Below are 21,016 nucleotides of genomic sequence, written 5' to 3' on the forward strand. Positions count from 1 at the left end.
CAGTCCTTCACTGAAATCCAGAAAACCACAGATTTTATAAGGAACATAACAAAAATATGAGGCATAAATCTGTAAAGTTTTCAGACGGGATGGTGGGTAGGGACTTTAGGATCTTGTTAACTGCAGTCAAGGTTCAAGGTTTGAGCCTGAGTACCACCTCTAACCACCAGGTACATTCGCCTGGGGCATTACACACACACACACACACACACACACACACACACACACACACACACACACACACACACACACACACACACACACACACACACACACACACACACACACACAAACACACACACACGCACCTCAATAAATATCCATTTGGCAGCAAAAACAGCTCATTCTATCCAGCCTCAATAAATATCCAGTTCAGCAGCAAAAATGGCTCATTCTATCCACATCACGGTTACACACACACCGTCTTCCTACCTTTCCAGGCAGCTCCAGCTGTGTGTGTGTGTGTGTGTGTGTGTGTGTGTGTGTGTGTGTGTGTATGTGTGTGTGTATTTACAAAAATTATTAAAAATCCCTCACATAGATCATGGAGACACATTTATCTACAAAGCTCTACAAATATTTCTCTTCTCTATCTCAATAAATATCCAGCCAGCAGCCTCACATGAAAACGGGTCAGCATGCCTTGCATCGTGGTTAAGGATTTGAGCAGACACATAAACCATTCCTTTCCAGGTAGCTCAATAAATATTCCAGATTACAGTTCGGCAGCAGCATATGAAAATGGTATCACAGTTAAGGATTTGAGCAGCCAGAAATGCACCTTGAGCTTTAGCTCAATTCCAGCAGGCTGCCAGGCTGTTTCAAGGAGCTGATGTCATCGCATACACGATGATGTCAGTTCAAAGAAACAGGAAATAAAATTTTAAAATAAAAGTGCCAGGAATTTGGAAATTAAGGAATTGTAACACCCCATTATTTGGACTCAAAAATTTGGTAAAAACTGAGTAATTCTATATGGTTGGGAGGTATGGAGATAAGCTGATATATAGTAAGCAATTTTCCAACTGTGATAGTAAAGGAATATTTAGCAGCATGAAAGAATTGTTTGGCATTCTATGCGGTGAAAACAGAGAGAACCCTAAAAATGAGAATTTACAAACATCAGTATGATATCCAGAAAGAAGATATTAATAATGCACTATTTATGAATACTAAAAATTGTAAGGAGGCCAAATTTGTGTTGTTTGTACTGGAAGAAATACCACAAGATATTAGGGGAGAAAATGGGAAACTAGAATTGAATTTAGAGAAGTCTTTTGGCAGTTGGTACTAGATGCTAGTAAGCTGCCTGGTTTTAATGAGCATATTTCCCTAGCCCCAGTGTTAAAATTAAGGGCGGCTATGTTGTGATTCTAAGACCAGGCTTACTATGAGATACATTCATCAGGTTTATAATCATTAGTATGATTTAGTAATGGATATTTAACATCTTTCTCCCAAATGTTCATTTTGGTTTTCTTTTGTATGTTTACTGTCTTTCATCGTTTGTCAGTTGTTACAAATTACTATACTCACTAGAGGGCAGTAAAAGTATGCTCATCCTTTCCATCCCATTAGAAAGCTACAGTATATACATTTTTGAATATAGTGTTTTTGAATATGATGCTTTACAAGCATGTTTTTACAAATACATTTTATACATATTAAAGGAGTTCTAGAACAAGGTCTTATATCTTATTTTACATATATATTTTTGCTAAACATATAAACAGTTAGGAAGTATAGTTCTTGACAATTAGATAATTTTATTGTTAGCAAGTGTTTATTGAATAATTAATGTGGACAGGATATATAAGGTAGGATGAGTTTGATGGTAATGTTAATTTGATGAAGTTCAACTATGAATGGAAACCTCATGACAAAGTTAAGCGTTTTATGGTTTGGATTCTTGGTCTGTTGCATGTTTTGTTTTGGAAATTGTGTCATTAATAAATCCCTGTGTTGGCTTTTTTTGTGGTGGTCTATGTGCCTAAATACTCATATTCTAGTTGGCTGGAGCTTAGACTCTTTTGGTTTGGGCACCGACTTTCCTGATTTATTTGGTTTACAGAATAATTGGACAATTATCTTGTGATTGTAATACTAAGTTACTGGAATGTTTTAACAAACAAGCTTAGCCACCATTATCCTATTAGCTTTAGTGGTGTTTCTATCATAGAATGAGTTCTATCAATCAAACCACTAAAAGTAATGGCTTTTCTGGGCAAATTGGCAAAAATAAAAAACAAAAAACAAAAACTGAAAACAGTGTCTGCAAAAAAATTACTTCAGTAATTCTGCATCGGGCATTGCTGAAAAATATGGATGCACAAGCAGCCATACTTCTGTTCTTTTTTTTTGGGGGGGGGGGGATTATACCATAAAGTTATTTAAGACACTTAACCTTAATAAAGACCGGCAAGTCTTTATAGTTAACAGATGTACATATCATTGTGACCATGAAAAGAATCAGCCATATATTTGTTAATTTTCCTGTGATGCTTAGAGCAAAATAGTTTAAGTACTTTAGGCTAAATGGACATTCTGGCAAATCAAACAGAACTTGGATAGTTAGAATTGTATATATTTGGCACTTCATTTTGGAGACAAGGAGTCTAAGAATGCCATTTGAAATTTCCTCAGCATCTGATATGTTTCTGGGAGCTATTGCATATATCACTGAATGCTTTAATAAATGTTATAAGCGTTGATGATGATATAATGGTTTTCTGATTGGGGATGAAACCAAAGCACAGCTTGACATAACACCAAACAATTTGCATGAAAGAGTAAAGCAAAGTAATTTAAAAGTGAATATAGTCAAACCACAAAAAGGTAAGGGGTATTGACCAAATAGAAATCCCATCAGATAGGCAAGTTGTAGTGAGATTATTGGGCATGATGCAATATTTATCAAGGGTCATTCTTAAATGTCCAAAGTGTCAACAAAAAACAATTATGGTATTGTATGGAGGCACAAGGAGGAATTTTCTGATGTTAAAAAAAATGTGGCATAGTCTCCAGCTCTTTGATTTTCTAATGTGAAAAAAGCTCACTTGCAAGTAAATAACCTGTCAGTCATGCAGTGGGGTATTGCTGTTACAACAAGATCATCCTGTGCTTATTACTCTAGAGTGCTGACTGATTCTGAGACTTGCTCTATTCAAATTAAGAAAGAGATGTTTACCATTGGCTACAGATGAAGAAAAAAATCTAAGTTTATATGTACGTTAGATAAGTCTACACAGAAATTGATTACAGACCACAATACAACATTCGTCTAAAACTATTACATTCATATGTCTATGGAACATGTTGGTGTATTTACAAAAAGAAGAAATGAACTGACAACTCTATGTAAAACTGGTACGAGCATTATTGCCACTGTACAGAATAATACATAACACACAGAAAGCACATGGGAGTTCCTATATCATGACTTAGAAGTGTTTTCTGTACCAGCCTACCTACAGATATTGCAGACTGGCTCAACAATATGCTCCATACATACAATCAGATAATTTAAGCAAACACTTAGAAGCATATTAATGTCATCATAGGCTGATAAGAAGAAATTAATCCTGCTTCAAAGTAAAACTACTACACATTTCATAATGAAGTTAATTTTGCACAGTGTAGTGCTTAAATCCAATAATAATAACAATAATGCTACTAAAATAGTAGTTCCTTGCTAGCTATGACCCAATTTGCTAGACAAGCCACCCAAAACCCTTAAAAAACACTCACTTACCTGACATTACACACAAATCCACACAAGGCACCGCACACCATCCACATACAACCCTAGACATTACATAGCGTAATTTGAGATATTCAAATTCGTGATTATGCACTTTTCGCTATTTCAAAACTTTGACTTTATAGTCTCGAGATACTGAAATTCGACATTTCAGTATTTCAAGATTATAAAGTGTTTCCATTTATTTATATATATATATATATATATATATATATGTGTGTGTGTGTGTGTGTGTGTGTGTGTGTGTGTGTGTGTGTGTGTGTGTGTGTGTTTGTGTGTGTGTATTTACAAAAATTATTAAAAATCCCTCACATAGATCATGGAGACACATTTATCTACAAAGCTCTAGAAATTACACTTTTTTGAAAGGTTATTTCCTCAACCCAAGGAAAAAAAAACGCATTCATTTGCCAAGCAAAAAAAAAAAAAAAAAAGACCACTAACTCCCAGACATGATTGGTCTAAGTAGTGGTAATGAAAAGGAATGGATGTTTTGTTCCCTAATGTAATGGGCTGAGGTTAGTGTAGGGGTAGAGGTGGTGTGGGGGATACTCATGACACGCATACACTGACACCATCAAACGCACACTTCAAAATAGTAGTGCCCAGGTATACCAATACATATATCCTCTAACCCTAGCTGGCAAACAGATTCACATATCTATTCAACCCCAGTACTGAAACTTTCATTAGAAATATATGTTTTACCATTACTACCCGTCCAACTTGCCTTATATTTGATGTTGCCCACTCTGACTATTCCACCACTCTACAAAACTTACATTCTGCTATTTACACTTAGACACTGGTAAGTTCAACCAAATGTACTGTACTCATAAAGATAGATAGATTGATAGATATATCGATAGACAGAGATAGATAGATAGATAGATAGATAGATAGATAGATAGATAGATAGATAGATAGATAGATATGGGTGCACTTCAGTCTGTCAAATCATCCATTCTATGAAAATCATGCATCTCACACATCCATTTAAACAGCATGTTTATAAAACAATGCACAGTATCTCCAACCCAGAAATGTTCATTACTTCTCTGCCATCTATTAACTGGAATGTCCTAAAATTCATCCACTTTGGTGATGCTGTAAATTAATTCAATATGACTTTCCTGAATATCTTGAATAGCCTTCCATTTCTTTGAAAGAAATGACTAAAAACAAAAAATGCAATTTGGCTATTAAAAAAAAGTCAAATGTTAATGCAGAATATGGAAAAAATGTCAAAAATATTAAACACCACAATATCTTGAATACTATATAATGCATTGCAATCATACTAAAAAGCAAACTAATAAATACAAAAAACATATACTATACTTTAATAACTTTCAGAAAATAGCAAACATAGTCCTAAACAATTCTGGACAGCCATTAAAGAAATGTTTCATCTCAGCCATAAATTCAATCCTAACCCCTCTCCACTCTCTCAAGCTACAATACAATTCAACTCTTATTTCATAGCTCTTATAGCATCTGTAAGCAATAGGGTTGCCACCTTTTCAAATGCCCAAAGTGGGACATTTTGGGTACAAATGTCAGATTTTGCAGGGCAAAACATACCCACAGCCAGTACAAAGGACAATACTTCACTTTTTTGCCTAAATAAAAGCTTTTTATTGTAGTATTTTACTTGCTTATTCTGTTTCTTATAACATTTAGGTGTTTCTGATACAGAATGACTGTTTTATGCAACTATTACATAAAATATAGGAAATATTTTTGTCTTAAAATCTCAGGACATTTGCCATTTTTTCAATTTTTTTTGCAGGACACAACTGCCCAAAGAGGGACTGCCCCTCGCAAAGTGGGACAGGTGGTAACCCTACTAAGCAAGGATTCCTGTACGTCTAATCCTAACCCTGCCAGCAGCCTTTTATCACCACATCCACTTTAATTTTCAAACCTGTGCCCATATCCTATGTAAAACTACTCTTAAACAAACCCTAACCATACTCTACTTCAGCTGATGACCTTCCAAGCAAGTACCTTAAAATAGTAGCCATTAGCATTGCCTATCCTGTCTCAGTGCTTTTAAATAGGTCAGTAGAAAAATCCCACATTCCCTGTCTCTTTAAAAAAGTCACACACTATCCCTCGGCATGAAGAAGTAAATTCAACAGACATTACTAACTTTAGACCTATAGCAATCTTAATCCCCTCTCCAGAATTCTTGAAAAATGTATTCAAAAACAACTGCTAAACTATCTCTAGCAAGGCAAACTCCTATCCCTCACACAACATGGGTGAAGTCCTTCCCATAGTACTAACGCTGAAGTTCTCACTTATATAGATACTGTAAATAAAGCTAGAGATAATGGAAAATAGTCTCTTCCTTATTTCTAGACTTGTCTAAAGCCTCTGGCACAGTTTATCTTAGAAAACTTTTACTTTCAATGTCCTCATTAGGTATCTCTCAGCCCACCATTATATGGTTCTAAAGCTATCTATCGAAGAGATATCAGTCAGTAAAATGTCACTCCACCCTCTTTCTATAAATCACAGTCACAACTTGTGTACCACAAGGCTCTATCCTTTTTAGCATTTTCACCAACACCCTCCACACATCCACACATGAGAATTCACTAATACAGAAGACTCTATACTCATTTGCATATCTGACAACATGGCACACCTCCATAAAATTACTCATGAAGTTTTAACAGCAACTAAAACATGGCTTCTTAACTCACAACTCATGCTCAACCTGAAAAAATAAATAATAAATTACTACTTTCTTTTCCCGAAACCCCTTTCCCAAGAAAAAAATAAATTTAATGTCCTCTTTCCTGATAATACAAACATCAAAGCCACTTGTCATAGCAAATTATTAGGGATAATAGTGGATGATAATCATAAATTTGACTTGCATATACAAAATTACATAAGAAAAACTCATCAGAAATATAAATGCTTTATATAGCCAAAATCTTTCTCATTAACACTACTAAAACTACACTTGTTGCCACTACTTATCTCCTCCGCATACTTCTTTGTGGTGCTCTATCCTTACTAACCTTCAGGCATTACAAAAATCAAAACTTTAACAATGCTAAAACAAAGTTGCTAAATTTTCAGCAAATATCCCTTTCAGAACCCATCACTGTATAGCACTAAAAAGTCGATATTGGTTAGGTATACCCCATCAACTAACATATACACAGCAAATAAAAATATCCAGAATCCATCTGCTTGTCTGGGACTAAATAACATTCTGCACAACTATGTTCCCAGTTGATCATTTCAATCCAGTGACCAAAACCCCCTGTTTGTCCATAAGCCTATTAAGTCTGCTGGATATTATCTGTACTTGTACCATGTTGTTAAGGCCTGGTATTCCCCGCCTGTATCTGTCAGATCAATACCCTCCTTCACAACCTTCAAAATCATTCTGAAAGACTTCCTAGGCAAAAACTGGCTCTGTTATTGCTCAACACCAGGATAAGTTATATCCCTAAATGTGAACAAATACCTATTCTTACTTTACATCTGCTTGCTTTCCCTTTTTCAGTCACTTCCTTACTTCTGTCAGTTTCTCTCCCCTGGACTTCTCTCTAAATAGACTATAAGCCAACGTTTCTCTCATTTTGTATTGCAATTCCTATTTGTATTACTAACTTACCTTTAATTTATCAATAAATGGCTAAGATTTCTCTAACTATTAAGACATTGTCATATAGCTTGTATCTATACTTAACCAATGTTTTCATATTATATCTAATTTGGTTTAATTATTTCAGCTGTAGTTGTTTTTATTTATTTATTTATTTATGTATTTGTATTATTTTTAAATACTGTAAAATTATTGTTCTTAAATTGCTTTGTAATACTTTGGAGATTTTCTCCCATGGCCTCCACTGAAAATGTACTTCTACCCAGTTGGACTTTCCTGGTAATCAAATGTCGACAAATAAATAAATAAATAAAAATGAACTCAATGTCTGTCAAAGGAGCATCAAAGTAGCACCTTCATTTCTGGCTTTGAAAATAGTTTGGCAAATGCATCTGAGGAAACCAAATTTCTAATAAACGGGCATGATATTGCCATGGAAATTAATTTATGGGTATGGTATTCCTGATCAGTCTAAACAGAGGTAGAGTATTGAGATTTATGCTACTGCTGAAAACATGCTATGTGCAAGCTGAACTAAAGCGTTGCCTCACTCAGGAGAGACTAAATATCGAGTAAAACTCTGCTTTGTTTGAAGTGAAACAGCAGAATGTCATGTCAGTTTCATTAGGAAATGGTGATCAGTAGAACATTATGGGCCAATATATCAGTTATCTTTGGTAAATAGAATGCAATAGTGAGAGCCCACATGGTTAGGCACCCACTTGTCACCTTTAATGTTGAAAAAATAGATTGACTCAATGAAAAACACCCTCTACCCACTAACAGCTCAGCCTAGGTAAAAAAAGTGTAAAACAGGGGACAGCATTATCCTGCAGACATTTACTGTCATTAGAATAATGCCAAATAGAATGAGACAATAAGACATAATAGTAACATGGGTTACACTCCTCTTTCCTACATAGAAACATATAGAAGAGCATAGCATATAGTTATTATAACTACAGGATATTTAACTCTCTGGTCTGTTTCCTCCAAAAGTTATCATGAATTTCATCAGCCCATTTTCTTCACTAAATCCTTCTCTTCATAGGTAATCCATAACTTAAGTTTCTATTTATTTAGCTTCTCCATTACTAATCCTCTTTTATACTTTCCCCTCTTTGTTTTCTTATTTTTCATATTGTAAGATTCTGCATATCCAGATGCCCTTGCCTGTATTTCTTTTCAAATATCTTTGGTGCTGCTTTTTTTATTGACTAGGTTTGCTTTCCCTTTTGCATAAATATGGCCCCATATTAAATCCCTTTTTCTGTTCTCATGTCCGTATTTCTTCTTCATATGTCTCCTGCTCCATCTGTTTCTCCTTATTCTGGGGACTTCTTGGTCCATCATTCTCTGACATAACCCGTGTTAAACTTTCTTCATTAAATCTTTCACTTCAAAGGTATTCCATAACTTCAGCTTTTATTTATTTAACTTCTACTTTATGGGTCTTTTGTTCTGCATTTCCCCTTTTGTGATCTTATTTTTTTTGATTGCGAAATTTTCCATATCCAAGTGCCTTTGCCTGTATTTCCCTTCAAATACTTTTGTAGCTGCTTTTTTGTATTGATTAGTTTGGCTTGCTCCTTTGCATAAATATTACACCATATCAGATCTCTCTTTCTTAGCCATGTCTATGTTTTTTTTCTATACCTTTCAAAAATCTGTAAGTTTTGATGTTTATATTTTTGCATTTTTTCAGTTGGTTCTTTTTCCAAATGGCCCAAGATTTCTTCATGTATATAATGTTTTTCATAAGTTAATTGTATGAATGAAGACACATTTGCATTTGACACTTTTGACAGTCCTGTGCAAGTATTTTCCTTTCCTCTAATTTCTCTTTAATCCTTCTACATAACATCCATCTGGAAATTCTGGTCTTCTTGTGTAATAATAACAATTATACCATGACTCCCCCATTAATATTCCAAAACATGCATGCTGATTGGCCAGCGTACTTATTGTAAATCGACTTATACTAATGGAAAAAGGTCTGGTCACCCGGACTTTTTCCATTAGTATAAGTCTTTTTTAAAACACTGTATCGCTATGCTAAAGGACTTTAACATAGTGAGACAGGTTTAAAAAAAGCAACGGAGATCTCTGTTGCATTTTTTAAAGCTGTCTCGCTATGTTAAACTCCTTTAACATAGCAACACAGTGTGTAAAAAGCAACGGAGATCTTGCTTTCTCTGTTGCTTTTTTTTAATCCTGTCTCACTATGTTAAATGGGTTTAACATAGCGAGACAGCTTTAAAATAAGCAACGGAGATCTCCCTTGCTTATTTTAAAGCTGTCTCACTATGTTAAACCCATTTAACATAGTGAAACAGTTTGTAAAAAGCAACAGAGATCTTGCTTTCTCCGTTGCTTTTTTCAAAACTGTCTCGCTTAGTTAAATGGGTTTAACATAGCGAGACAGCTTTAAAATAAGCAACGGAGATTCTCCGTTGCTTATTTTAAAGCTGTCTCGCTATGTTAAACCCATTTAACATAGCAAAACAGTAAAAAGCAATGGAGATCTTGCTTTCTCCATTGCTTTTGCCCACAGCTCTGATGTACTGCGTAGGCATACGCATGCACAGTACATCAGAACTGCCGTAGAATACCAGACAGCTGCGGAAGGGCAGCAAGGAGGCATTATACAATGCCATTATTTAAGAAAAATAATTATTTTTTTTCTTAAATAATGTCATTGTATAATAGCAATAACCCACTTATGGGTGTGAGTAATGCTGGATATACCCACGGTTGGCTTTGTTTGGTCCCTTGGGCTTCGCCCTCATGACCAAACCACACCAACCGTGGGTAAATCCAGCATTACCCACACCCAGGTGTGGGTTATTGCTATATAAGCATATTTATTATCTTCAGTAGTCCAACCTATCATCTTTATGCTTTTTTGGCCTGTCAGTTTTTGTGGATTTTTTTGTAGACCACTATTTGCTTCTACATCAGGAAGATCATCGTCCTCTTGAGCCTTGTCTAACCCAATTTTTGGAATGTTTCCTTGTCTTGAGGATTCTACACTGAAATTTTTCCCATCCTAGAACCAGTATTTCTGCCAAGATTGTGCATTTTTTTTATCCTGGGATTTATGCATCCAGCTGTCCTTTTATTTTTAAACCTACTTCTGTCCATGATATGTGCTATTTAAAATTCAGTCTATATGTCAGTTTCATCTTGGTGAGGTTTTGTAAAAACACCTTAAGGATGAATGTATGGTTGTACAGACTGGGAAATGATCACTGAGACAGTCAGACACTGTACCAGAGGTGGTGTATTTGCTAGGTTCTGATACCAAGATCAAGTTTAATAGGGAGCTTGATGTCTTGGTATAATCTGTTGAGCTGTTAGTTGTTTGAAACCAAGTACATTCCCAAGAGATGTAGGGGGCTTAGATTTCTGTCCAAACGATACAGGAGAGAACCTCAGGAGACAAAACCAAGAACCAAATGGATACCAAGGTGCTCACCCCAAGTGTTCACAAGCACAACCATCAAGGGAGCTGGGGAAAATAAATTAAAACCACAAACCCAGTGATATTAAAACATTTTAATGTACATACGTTAAGTGATTTCATCCCCAATAACAAACAGGACTTTATCAGAACAAGGAACATTCCTCTCATTCCCTTTTTACACTAATTACTTTTCATTTATAATTGGCAAATTGCCAGTCATAACATGAAACAAAAATGAAAGTGCTACAACAACATATTTGAATAAATACTAGTGCATAAAAATCATTTATCATATTTAATATAAATAAAAAAAGTATATAGAAAAAAATTACATTATGTAAAAAACATTCACTGGCTGACTGTTATAGCATAGCCACTCTTAATTTTAATATACTGTTTATAGACAACATATCATTTAATCCAAGCAAAATGCTAGCATTTAATCTTACTTGCCAGTAGAGCTCTCGATACTCTCTGTATCTTCCCAAGCTCCCCTGTTGGAATTAGTAGAACTTGTATGAGTATAAAAAACAAAAAATTTTCATTATTTGTACGTATTTTTATATGCTTGTACAAGACATTACCTACTTGTTTGTTCTTATTTTCATAGTAATGTTCATATAGTCATTTTTGAGAGCTTTCTCTTTTTCCAATATAATATGAATGGCAATGATCACAGAAAGCTATGTATGTTACACCAATCGTATTACAATTATAGGTCTTGTTTGATCTCAGCTCTTGTGGAAGTGTAGTTAATTTTCAAACTTAAGCTACAAATATATATTTATATCAACAGCATGAGCCACATTTTTAACATGCCCTTATTTCTTTTAACACTAATATTTGTCCCACTGTAGGCATTTCTCTTGTAAATTCATATGTCTCTTAAATGTAAAGTGAAGGGCTGATCCCAGTATTGTACTAATACTAACATCACTAGTTATAAGCTTCCAATTGCTTGTAACTTTTTTTTAATATCATTAGAGGCATTGCCAAACTTTACAACCATAGTGTTTTCATAATAACTTTAATTATTTTAATTATCTCTGATCACCTCTTTGTCTGTTCCTTTACCAAGTATAGGGTAACATCTCATTTGTCTTTTCAATATTACTGTGTTTTTAATTTCTAAAAGTAAACAGGGATTGTATGCTCTGTCAATAATGTATCTACCAGTTTATTAATTTCAGTCAGAAAGCATGTATCGTCAGATACAATTCTCAAAATTCTCACCATGTGACCTTTTACTAAAATCCTTTTTTTGAAAAGGTGGATGGTTACTGGAATAGTGCAGAAAATAATTTGAAAATGTTGGTTTTCTGAATAATCCTGATTTAAACATATGGTTCTCAAAATCCTTATATAATGGCACACCTAACTAATTGATGCAACTCAATGAATATGTGCAGGAGAATCAAAAAAAGTCCATAGAAGAACTTAAAAATTATACAAATTCACAAAGTATGAATTCATCATCATTTCAAATCATAAATATATCATCCAGGAAATGCACATAGGTGAGCACATCACTCATAAAATGGGAATTGAAAACTTGATGTTGTTACCAGTACTACAGTACAATACTGGTATATAAATGGGGCACAAGTTGGGCCCATAGTTATGCCTGTCCTTTGCCTGAAGTATTCTTCTTCCAAGTAGAGAAACTATTCTCCAGTACTCTCTCTATAAAATCTGCTAACATATTAACTTCTGCGTTCTTTAAAGTATTGCACTGTAAGCATGCCACACAGAACCCAGTATGTCTATATGGTGAGGTATACAGGAAAATAAACCTGTAACATCTATGGTGACTACTAACCAATCATCTTGATGAAACGCAGTTCTACAAAATCCCACAAATCCTTAAGGATATATGAATTTTTTTTAGAAAATGTTTTAGTGAGCCATCAATGTAAATTTCTATGGAGTGTGTTTTTGATCCTGCTGCAGATACAGTAGGTCACAATGGTGAATTGTGTAGGCTCTTGTGTATTTTTGATATCCCAAAAATGACTGGTATCACTGTGTGCTCGATCAATAAAAACTTATATAAACTAAAATCAATCACAGTTTGATCCAACAAATCTTTCAAAATGAGATTAGTTTTATAATAAAAACATGTATTTCATTTTTTGATACCCTGGTTTATTAGTTTTCATTATTAAATAGTTCATACATTCTAGAAGTGTAATCTATAGTATCCATCAAAAACACTCTGCCCCCCCCCCCAAAAAAAAAAAATCAGGCTTCATAATCCTAAGGTCATGTTTTTTTCAGTTCTTTCATGATTATTGCTTTTTCTTTTGTAAGAGTATTCACCTTTAAGTTTCTGGCTGTTTTTTTCTAATTTTATTATGTCAAGTTCACAAACCATCTTGAATAAGCACAACGTGGGATGTAGGGGGGATTCTATGTGCTGGTAAACTTGATTTCATGTCTAATAGTGGTAGCATTCTCATTAAATAGTACCTTAAATTTTAATTTAGGTGCATACAGCCTAAGGTCCACTAATCCATCTACTATATCAAAATCAAATTGTGGAACAAAAGTAAATCCCTTGCTAAACAGTCTCAGATGTATTTCACTAACAACTTCATTACTAAAACTGAATATTTAAAAAAAAACATCAGATTCATTGACAGTGGGATAATTTTCATGAAAAGTGAATACATGGTCACAACTGGGAATAATACTAACATCGTTCAACATTTGCAGCTCCTCTGAAAATTGTGGGGTGGTGACGCATTGTAATAATTCTGGTTCTCCCTGTGTTTCTTGTATGTACTTTTCCCTTTCTGCTCTATTTTATCTGAGTGGGGGTAACTGAACAAGATCTAAAAAAAATCATCATCTAAAACTTCAGCCTCCACATTAGTATGTTGGTTAACAGCACACTGACAGGACTGGTTAATACTATTAACACACATTGGATTTATACATGTTGTTTGCTTTTGACTGAACTTAGGAATTTGATAAGCTTCCTCCTTCACATATTTAGATTAATCCTTATTAAGATTATTGCATTTTTTTCACCTTAACTCCATCCAATACATTTTCCACACTTTTAAAAACTTGGTCATATTCTGATAACTTAATATCATATAATAGATCTTATTTCAGCAAAATGTCTAGTGCATTAATTTCTTCTACCATCACGTTTATCTGATTTTCATTTGACTTAATGAGAATTTTCATCATTTATTTTCTGATTGGTCAATTTGCTAATTATTAATGAAAATGAATTAGTATCAAAATGGAACAAGGCGAATGTTGTTTGTTCTGATTAAGTCCTGCTTGTTATTAGGGATTAAAGCACTTAACATATGTACATTAAAACTTTTAATATCTTGAAGTCTGTGGTTTTAATTTATTTTCCTCGGCTCCCTTTGTGGTGGTTGTGGATGTGAGCACTAGGGCAGACACTTTGGTATCCATTTTGTTCTTGAGTTAGATTTATATCCATGAAAAACAAACCATTAGTAACGAGTCCTAAAATCCAAGGTCGAACACAGTTTAAACGTTAAAAGGTTTATTATCAACTTAAACACTTTTCGTCACCTATAATATGGTAACTTCATCAGAAATAAGCACCAAATTAATGCAATGGTTTAAAATACAAAAAACAAATTAACACATGTTAAAAACCAACCAATCAGCGAGATATCTCATTTAAAGAAATATCCCGTTTTAAGAAATGTGTACCACAAAGTAACAATACACTAGTCCACAAAGCCCACTTAAGTGCCCAGGATTTAAAAATATTTGTATGATAAATGAACATAGAGCCTACTAAAAGTGTGCTAAGGGTCAGTATCCAAGTTTACAGTGTTAGTGTAACTATTGTTTAAATGTAGGTCCACATTATTATTGGGATAGTGGTCGGTGTTAGTGACCGTACTAGACTCCAACTGATGGTGAATCAAATCCTCTCTCTTATATAGGAGAGGTCTAAAGTGGCCATTGTAACGTTTACACTGCATTTCTTCTATGATTCTATTGACCAATGTACAAACACTAGTGTTGACCAACATGTGAATTACGTGAGCTTCATTATGACATATAGTAATGATAGCGCAAGGGTTAGTCCAATTTTATACAAGAACTGGGTCTTCATTAGTAGAAAGAATTCTTTACTTGGCAAGTTGGGTAATTTGCCTAAAATAGTGTATAGAAGAAGGTCCAACTTGAAAAACCTCCTTGAGCGTAGAAATTCTGTGGTTATTGGGAGACATGTAGGTATGTACACTTGTGGGGCATGTAAGATATGTAGACATATTAAAACAGGCAGTTACTTTTCCATTGGTAATAATAGAAAATTTAATCTTAATTACAAGTTTAACTGTGAGTCTAAGTCAGTGATATACATATATACGTAGGTAAAACGGACCGTAAGTTTCGGGAGAGGATCTATGAGCATGTATATGCCATAGATAAAAACAAATGTTTGAATGTATTGGCTAAACACTCTCAATTATGTGGTGGGCATAAGTTCTGCTTTAAGGCTATTGATCAGGTCAAACCTGACATTAAAGGAGGTCCTTCAGCGTTACTATTAGAAGAACGTGAACTGGAATGGCAGTTGTTGTTAAATGCCTTTTCTTATCCAGGTTTAAATGAGGCTTGCAACATATCTTGTCTGTTGAAATTAGAGAGTTTAACTAGATGAAAGACCTTACTAGTTAAAAGTTTATTTTACTATTTATATTTGTATTTACAAGCTGGATTTTATTATATATACAAAAAATGGTGCCAATATTTTATAGACAGATAGCACACTTTTAGTAGGATCTATGTTCATTTATCTTACAAATATTTTTAAATCCTAGGCACTTAAGTGGGCTTTGTGGACTAGTGTATTGTTACTTTGTGGTACACATTTCTTAAAATGGGATATTTCTTTAAATGAGCTATCTCGCTGATTGGTTGGTTTTTAACATGTGTTGTTGTGTCTTTCGGCTTTTCCCGGTTAGGGGTCGCCACAGCAGAATTCCGGTCTGCTAATGATTGGTAGTTGATTTTTACGTGTCGCAATACCAGCCCTGACGCACAACCTTCAACGAAGGTACGCCCATTCATGCATGTCTGCACGCAGAAGACGCTCTAGCTGAGAATCGAACCGGACAGCGTCTTACTGTTGTGAGGCGACAACGCTACCACAGCACCACCACAGCGGATGGTTTTTAAGATGTGTTAATTTGTTTTATTTTGTATTATAAACCATTGTATTAATTTGGTGCTTATTTCTGATGAAGTTACCATATTATAGGTGACAAAAAGCATTTTTAAGTTGATAATAAACCTTTTAATGTTTAAACTGTGTTCTACCTTGGATTTTAGGACTCATTACTACTAGATTTATGTCCAACTAACTGATATTCACATCACCTTGCAATATTTTATCTTGTGACATTGTTATGGCTACCCAGTGTAGGAAATCTTCCAGTATAGCTGCATTGTTGCCAGGAGGGATATAAAGAACAGTAATACATATTTGTTTATGATTGTTTAATTTCTAGAAAGTAATACAAAGGTCTGCTGAATTGAATGTTGGCATTGGTTGGTTGTAAAGGGAAATGTGGTAGATGCTGAGGAAATATTAAGGCAATGCCACCAACATTCATCTTTATACGATCATTACAGATATTATAACTGGAAGGTATGATTTCAGAGTTATTCATGCTGGGTTTAAGCCAAGTTCTAGTTACAGTAAGGATATCAGGCTTATGTTGGGTAATTAAGACATGCAGTTCAGCAATTGTATTTCTTATGCTTTTAACATTTATGGCAGCTGACGCTAGTAAGGTTAGACTAGTGTGCGGAAGAGAATTGTCTTGATGTTCATTGTGATAGGTGGGATCAGGATTAGGGTGAATGTCTCATCCTAGAATTGTTTTTAGCCTATTAAGGCATTCTTGATACTTGCTTTTGAAGAGTATTTTCCAATTTAATTTGTTTTGGTTTGAGTTGAAATTGAGTTAATCAGTCTATATTCAGAGTAAAGATGAGGGGCATGATTAAATAAATTTGGTGTGATGTGTGGAGAAAGTAGGGGGGAGTATGAAGTGATGGCTGAGACAGAGTTGGAGATATGCTGAGAGCTATTATAGAGTCAGGATAGAATGAGAGATGGCCCAGTAGCAGGAGAAGAATAGAGAATAAGCTGAGTAGCAGCATGATTAAGTAAAGGGATCTGCAGGTTATAGTTGTCAGGTGGTGGAGAACTAGGGATCAAGAGGGAAAAGGAAGTTACAAGGCAGAATGATATTTAGTAGTGGTGGAGTCTGAAAGCTGATAGGGGTTAGGTTGGAAAGAAATATTTTCTGTGAAGGTTGAGAGTGAGGTTGTCCTAGTATATTTTACAGAATGTATGGAATAGAGGGGTTTAAAAGACTAGCATATGAGAAAATAGTTAAAATAGGAAAAAGTGATTTTTTTTTTTAAGTGAACTTTCTTTTGGGCAAAGCAGAAGATAGACTATATAATAGATAGGCACTGTTAGGCAGGGGTGTGACTATGAACATATATAGTGCAAAGCGGTATGGGAGGGAGAAAAGTAGTTGGGAATGGAACTAAAATATTAAGTGGTAGTTAGAAATTAGGTAAAAAGAAACAGGAGTGCTTGTTTGATAGTAATAACCTTGTTTTGTATTTAACTAGTCAAGTACCTACCCATGCTGGAAACTTTATAGTTATTTAGTAGAGTTAGGGAATAGGAGTCATGAGTGAAATGTTTATGTAGGAAGAATAATAGTAGAATAATGGGCTGGATGGGAATTGAGAGTATGTTATGGAAGTGAAGTCAAGCTTAGCAGGCTTCTACTTTCGGGTCAAATTATAACAGACAGTAATCAGTTTGTAGCCAATACAAAGCATTTCACAGAGAGATACATAGTTGAACACGTCTTTTTTCATTTCCTGAAAGCAGAGACCTGTCAGCCAGGAAGACTAAGTAACTTGCATATGTAGTGTAATCTATTGGTCAAGAGAAAGGACAGTGGCCAACTTAGTAAGTGGTTCTTAGAAAGTACAAACTACTCTTTCGGAGGTGGGGATGTTAAAGCCAATTTCCAGCACAGGTGGGTATTTGACTAGTTGAATTTAATGCACAGCACCATTCTTCAAGTTAAATCTGCTTACACTGTACAAAGACAACATTTTCAGTGAAAACATTTGGGAGTTAGCCCTCATGGCATTTATTAATTAAGGATCTAGAACTGTGCAATATTGCTTATGACACTGCATATACAGTAACAGAACAATTGCCCTATGAAATTTCATCATTTATTACTGGAATTCTGATAAAACTTGGAAACAGTTTAATTAATCTGAAGTTTTGTGTATGAATTACAGAATCCTTATTGTTAATTGTAATAGTTTAGCAATTATAGGTATTGAAGTCACCTGATTCAGAACTCTTCTTCAGCCATATGTCTATGACCATGAATTGCAAAAGCTCTCAATCTGCTTTCTACCTTCTATTGATTTTCCTACTCAGTTACTACTCTTTACCAACCTAAAATTAATCTACTACTTACTTTAATTACCTTTTTCTGTAATGTAAGTATATTTTGTCTTCTACTCCTGCATATATCACCCAGTCTGTCCTATCAATTACTTGGCATTATCTAATACTACATAATTAATATAAACAGTAATCTCTCAATCACCAGCTATGCTACATTCATGAGACATGAGCTGTGTATACTCATGCTCTTATTTTTTCTATTATTTACTTCATTGATGTTTACAGTGTATTAACTTGTAAAGTTTGAAATTCTTACTTTTTACATAGAAAATGTCAATTCTAAACAGAAATGATTTTGCACTTCTTTGAAAAGTAAATGATTTTGTAAATTATTTTTGTATCACATTATTATTTCATAACAGATGGAAAATATTTTTCCAAGTTTCCTGTGAAAAATGTCCTTTTTGCGACAGGATCGTCCCAATTAGCAAAATGTATGCAAATAAATAAATAAATAAACCAACAACAAAATTGTTTGATGAATCTCCATCTAAAGACTAAAGATAAATAACATAAAAAGGTAATGCTTACAAATATGTCTTAGAAAATAATAAATTCCTTTTGTAAAAAAAGGCAAAGTTAGTTACTATTGCACTTTTATCAATCTGAATATTAACATCAAATACATTAAATTCATTATTCAATATAATCAACTGTTATTAATCAACATTACTCTCTTTCAACATAACATGGCAGTCCTCATTTCTAAGCACATTACAAACACCTTTGCTAAATTTATAGCTTTGATCTTCGTCACTAATGGATATTCAAATGTAAAAAGCACAATTTAGTCTAGAACATTTTGATATCATCTGAAATAAAAAGCCTATAATTGTATCAGAGTCATAAACATAGCCATGACCAAACATGAATAGAAAAGCTGGACACTGTATGTATGTGAACACCTTTTCCTTTTATATTGATACCATTACATTTTAGTAAATCAGCACTATGTGTAATCAAAGATGTAACAATGTTAAACTTATTGTTTTTCTTTTTTTAATAGAAATTGTTAGCATGTCTTTTTTATTGTATTTAAATATTAAATGGAGAATTTCACACAGGGAGGTTTATTAGATACTCTTGTCAGGAAGATTTTTCATTACTGAATATTTACAAACATTATCTTGCAATGATGCAGTCTGACTTTCCTTTATGTACATGTGTGTGTGTGTGTGTGTGTGTGTGTGTGTGTGTGTGTGTGTGTGTGTGTCTGCACACACACTCACATCCTTCTAACTAAATACAAGGCTGCTAAGCATTTATTACATATATACATGTTGTTTAATATTTTAAGTTCTATAACATTTTACAAGCTGAACTTCTTAGATCATTTCATGATTATAAACATCAACAAATGCTGTCCATGTCATTATTTCAAAGCCTGGGAGATATGACAAATTATGTTGTGCTGCTGTATCCGTACTCCTGTTGAAGATGCAGCAAAAAGTCCTACAAGAAAGTAAAGATTTTTTGTCTGAGGCTAATAGTATTGTAGTGTACAGATGTGCCATATAAGTATCTGGAAGGACAGATCATGAGATGGCGGCTGTCATAACATCCAGGCAAAACACTCTTACTGAAGCAGAAAAGGATCGCCTTAGATGAGCATAGCTAAAGGCAATATCTAGCATAGCAAACTGGCAGATTCAGTGCAATGTGTCATCTCTAAATGCCTTATGCAATGAGATGTTCTGTTTAGCCCAATTATTTTTGAAATAAGCAAAGCAAAGTAATACTTCAACTTTTAAATATAGCCTGTTAAGCAATACTGAAGAATATAGTTCAGTGCAGTTAATGATTACAGTTTTTATTCTAGCAGAATATTGGTGTTAACTGTTTGCAATGACATTTAATTAACCAGGTGGCATTTCAAATGCTTTTTTTTCAGTTTTGTGCTTTACAAATCATTGATGACTGATTGCACGTGTCTCTCGAGTTCTGGTGCCTCCTTATTGTGAGCTGCTCCACTTCCTTCTTCAGCTTCTTTTTTCTGTAACCCGAGTAATGGTAAACTGATTTATCTGATGTCTCAACAAATATGACTCATCTATATTTATACTGTTTAATTTGTACTAGTAATCTTTACAAAATGTGTATATTTTTATACACATCTCTATGGTTTAGATAGCAAAAGTAGCAATTTCTGAAAGATTTTGGTCACTTTTTTAAGACTTAACTTTTTCATACTTGGCACATTTATTTTTATTCCAATGCTTTGGTTCTTTCAAGTGATTTTAGTTGTACTCATACTCCTGTAAGTCAAACCTCTGAAAATTATGTTCATATTTTCAAATTTGACAGTAAATTAAAGTAAGGACAGATACCCAGACTTGGTACTTTTATTTTTTAACTGAAATATTTATCTTTAAACACAAATCTTGAGTTTTCTTGAATCTCAGACATATGTTATCTTTTATTAAAAAAAACATATCTTAGAGCATTTGATTATTTAAATGAATTGGATGCATCATTAAATCTACTGGTTAAACACAATATGCCAAGCTAGCTAAATGCAATTTAAAGGTATAGACTACATAGTAACACTGAGCATTTATAGCAGGTACAGAAAGCAAAACAAACAAGCAAAAAAAAAAAAAAAAAAAAAGATTTTTGATAATTAAAGCTATA

The 21,016-nt window shown here is 34.0% G+C and overlaps 1 protein-coding gene across 1 annotated transcript in view; it reads left to right on the forward strand.

Moving 5' to 3' along the window:
* CTNNA3 (catenin alpha 3) overlaps window positions 1–21,016 on the forward strand; it is a 2,496,777-nt gene that overhangs the window by 659,341 nt on the left and 1,816,420 nt on the right. The gene's annotated exons all lie outside the window — the stretch shown is intronic.

This window comes from Protopterus annectens, chromosome 14.part0 (genome assembly GCF_019279795.1).
Source record: "Protopterus annectens isolate FY-2018-M chromosome 14.part0, PAN1.0, whole genome shotgun sequence".
Taxonomy (NCBI): Eukaryota; Metazoa; Chordata; order Ceratodontiformes; family Protopteridae; genus Protopterus; species Protopterus annectens.